The sequence below is a fragment of the Cyprinodon variegatus genome, unplaced genomic scaffold (assembly GCF_000732505.1).
Source record: "Cyprinodon variegatus isolate N-32 unplaced genomic scaffold, C_variegatus-1.0 Scaffold119, whole genome shotgun sequence".
Lineage (NCBI taxonomy): Eukaryota > Metazoa > Chordata > Actinopteri > Cyprinodontiformes > Cyprinodontidae > Cyprinodon > Cyprinodon variegatus.
In genome coordinates this window covers 161,671-165,395 of record NW_015150572.1, presented here as the reverse complement: position 1 = coordinate 165,395, position 3,725 = coordinate 161,671, and the positions used below count along the sequence as shown (strand labels likewise).

The 3,725-nt window shown below is 37.4% G+C and overlaps 2 long non-coding RNA genes across 2 annotated transcripts in view; one reads left to right on the top strand and one right to left on the bottom strand.

The window, feature by feature from the left end:
* LOC107085225 overlaps window positions 1-3,444 on the top strand; it is an 8,313-nt gene extending 4,869 nt beyond the window's left edge. The window contains exons 2-3 of the long non-coding RNA XR_001481254.1: window positions 810-939; window positions 3,195-3,444. This is a non-coding gene — a long non-coding RNA (uncharacterized LOC107085225). The remainder of the gene's footprint in view (window positions 1-809; window positions 940-3,194) is intronic.
* Window positions 1,180-3,158, bottom strand: LOC107085223. Its single transcript, XR_001481253.1, has 3 exons — window positions 2,482-3,158; window positions 2,122-2,215; window positions 1,180-1,316 (listed from the first exon to the last, which is right to left on the bottom strand). It is a non-coding gene; the product is annotated as an uncharacterized LOC107085223 (long non-coding RNA).
* Window positions 3,445-3,725: the final 281 nt, after the last annotated feature.

Sequence of the window (3,725 nt, the reverse complement as noted above, 5' to 3'; positions counted from 1 at the left end):
TTGTTATGGGAAGAAGCTATGTCTGGTCTACAAACACCATCCTGCAGAGAATTGTGTGGCCTTGAGAGAGAAACAGACCGAGTGAAAACTTTTATAGTGAGTAAATAGGATAAATTATTATATAATAGAAGAGAGATAAAAATTTTCCGACAACACTACCTTGCAGGGGTGGTGGTGCTATCCATCGGCAGAATTTACAAAAAATGCACAATTTCCCACATCCTTTGACCGGTATTTTTCAGTGTTTTGTACGGGTTCTATCATTTTTGTCTAGGCCTTTTTCATTAGTTTCTTTTTTAAAGTCATTTTGTTGAAGCATGGTTGAAAAGAAATGTTTGACTTTCATTTTGTCATTTTTTTCTCAATTACTTTGGTCAGATTAAAGTTGTTTCTGTGACCATTGCAGGTTCTTCTTTCATTAAAGCAAAACCAACAATTCTGTCCACCTGTGTAGAAAATACAAATTTTGAACATTGTGTCATCAAAGGCTAAACAGGAGTTTTTCAGTCAGACAGTAAGGAAAAAAAGGTGTCTATGTGAGCCGTTTGTATAAATTTCTACTTTCCACAGTAAAATGCTTCTTATGCTCAGGAGCCTTTCACAACACAAGTTCTGACTACATAAACAAAGATCTGTTTTTTTTCTAAATGTAAAGTATGACAATTCAAAGCAAATATTTATTCAGTGCATGTATAGGCTGTAAATGTATGTTCTGCGAGGAAAGAAGGAAGGTGAGAAATGATCAACTCTTAGAAAAGTATTTTCTGTATGAAATTCAATTAAAGTCTATGTTCTTTGTATCCTAACAGCTCAACAACTTCACCTGGAGCAGTTATGCCCACGTCAACCAGCAATGCAGCTAAACCTGTTGGGCTGGATGCATCTTCCTCTGCCATGACAAGGCTAAACAGGACTTTTTCAGTCAGTTAGGAAAACAAGGTGTGTATGTGAGCAGTTAATATAAATGTTTACTTTCCACACAACACAGCTTAAGAAGTTCTGACTGCATAAAAAAAGATCTTTTTTTGGTGACATTTTATGCTTTAATAAAAAGGTGAATAGTTTACACATATACACTGGAACAGGACATCAAATAGTTTTTACACATCATACAAGTATATAGCAGCATATATTTAATACTGTTGTCTGTATATGAAAAAAATACAGCTTTAATTTACAGAATGGTTCTTGCTTTGCCTGTGCAGAGATGAGTGAATGGTTTACTAGTGTCATTTATACAATAATTCCCTTCATAGGATTTTCCACGCAGAGGAGGGCGAAGGCTTTAGAAGTGGTAGTATACTGACTTCCTCTTCCTGCAAAGACAAATGACAGGCATTAATGCAGAGCACTTATAGTCATTTCATGTCTATGTCTGGTTTAGATTTATTATCCAAGCCTTCAGTGAGGAATTTGGAAGAGAGACAGATAAGCAATGTATCAAGTGCATTAATAAAGGTTATAATTGCCCCCAAACTTCTCAGTTTTCTAACAACAGAAAATAATCAATATATCATAAATATTTATCCCTAGAAGTGCCATGAAGGTGCTGACTAGTAATAGACTAGTAATTAACAAAGATTTGTACACAAATCAAATAAAACCATGACAGTGAATTGCAAATGAAAGGAGTGGCAGTGCATGCACTTCACGTGATCACGAGGCATTGCTGCAAGATGTACTAATGAATCAGCAGATGTCTGCACGTATTGGCTGATGTATATCTACTGTTGACAGACCCCAAAACACTGGTGAAGGGTGAAGTCCGCTGGATATAAATACACTATACAATTTTAAACTATGCACAGCTGGTCTGTAACATCTAAGACAAATAAAATACCAGGAAAAGTGTAAGGGGATGTTAAAACTTAGGTTCTTTAAACATTTAGGACAATTTCCAATCCCTTGTATTTGTATCTAAATGTAAAGTACGGCAATTTAAAGCAAACATTTATACAGTGCATGTATAGGATTTAAATTTGTGTTCTGCAAGGAAAGAAGGAAGGAGACATGAGAAATGATCAATTCATGATAGCACTTGCAGTATGTTAAAGGCAACAACAGTGTCGTGACAACAAGCTAAATTGTTTGGTGTCAGAAAACACCACAAAAAATCTTCACCTTGAGCAGTTATGCCCACTCCAACCAGGAATGCAGCTACACCTGTTGGGCCGAATGCATCTTCCTCCGTTCAGACACGGCGAAGAACAAACGGCTGAGAGAAACAGAGGAACAAACAGCACTGCAGGCATTAGAACCGTTGCTGAAATTTTTTCTTTTCTTGTGAAACAGTTTCTGTTTTATGAATTTGACAAAGAAATTAACCTCTGATGAAATAGAAACAGGTTTTGCTGAAAACAAAAAGGATTTCGTTTCTGCTCAACACTACTCTAGGTTATGAAACAAAGAAGACTCAGAAATAAGGGCTGATAATCTGAGAGATAAAATAATGAAAAAACAAACGTCTTTTTGGAAACTCACCAGTGTGACATCGGGTGCCTGTCCACCCAGCAGGACACTGGCACTGGTACGGTGCCACACAGCGCCCTCCGTTCAGACAGGGCAGTATGCAGATAGCTGCGATGAAACACAAAGTTTATTAATGTTTACAAAAACCAGTATAAAAGTCAAGTATGCTTTTTTTTAACCTAAAATTGAAGCTGAATCCTATGATCCCTATCTTTTTCCCGCCGATCTAGTCACGGTAGCACCTTTCAGATCTTTTATTCCATAATCTATACATCGCAATCAAATTAGAACATGGGGGAGGCTTCACAGCATTCAATCACAGATCGAACAAAACATCCCTTTTGCACTACATGGTGAATTTTCAATGTTCTGTACTGCATTTCCACCATATCCTTCTGGTCACTGGTGCACTTTATAAATGTAAATGTTAATTTCACTGCTGTAAGCTGCTCATTCACTGTTGGAAAGTGTATGCATTGAAATTTTGTTTTGTATACAAAATGATCATAAGTTTTTGTCTAAGTCTCAGTCTAAGTCATGTGCTGCCTCACAATAAAGGGTCTAGTAATTATTTTTATTTGAATGTAGTGCTTTATATTTGTTTACCATATTGTTTTTTATTCCTATTTACTTATGATTTGGCATTGATTTACGATTTGGGTGCACTCATTCGGTCGACTCATTTTACCACATTTTACCTTAAACTAATACTTTTGAGTTGCCAGTTCCTTGGAGGCTGCCAGTGGGCTTGGCTGGGCCATTGAACCAAGAGTCCCAGCTGCAAAGAATCTCAGCGGCAATGAGACTTAATTGGACTCTCACATATTTTAGAAGAGGTGAGCGAAGGTTAAGTTTGTTCCATTTTGTTAGGTTTTTGTTGTATGCTGGTGAAGATTCTTAGTCATCCAGGTCATAGTCATTCAACATATTCTCATTATTAGTTCGTATGAAATCGTAGGAAAAGTTATGCACAGTATTTCGTGAGCCAGATGAAAAAAGCAGATCAGCGGACGGACGTAAAACTGGGACGGACGAGCTTTCCACGGTGCAATAATTACTTCATGATGTCTCTCACTAGGTTGCTTGCTGTTTTGTATGTTAGGGTTAGGGTTACCCGTATTTTCACGACCATAAGGCGCACCGTACTAAAAGGCGCACTCTCAGTTATGTGTGCCATTTCTGTATTTAACACACACATAAGGCGCACCGGACTATAGGGCGCGTTTTTTATATACAGGTACATGTCCTCTACTACC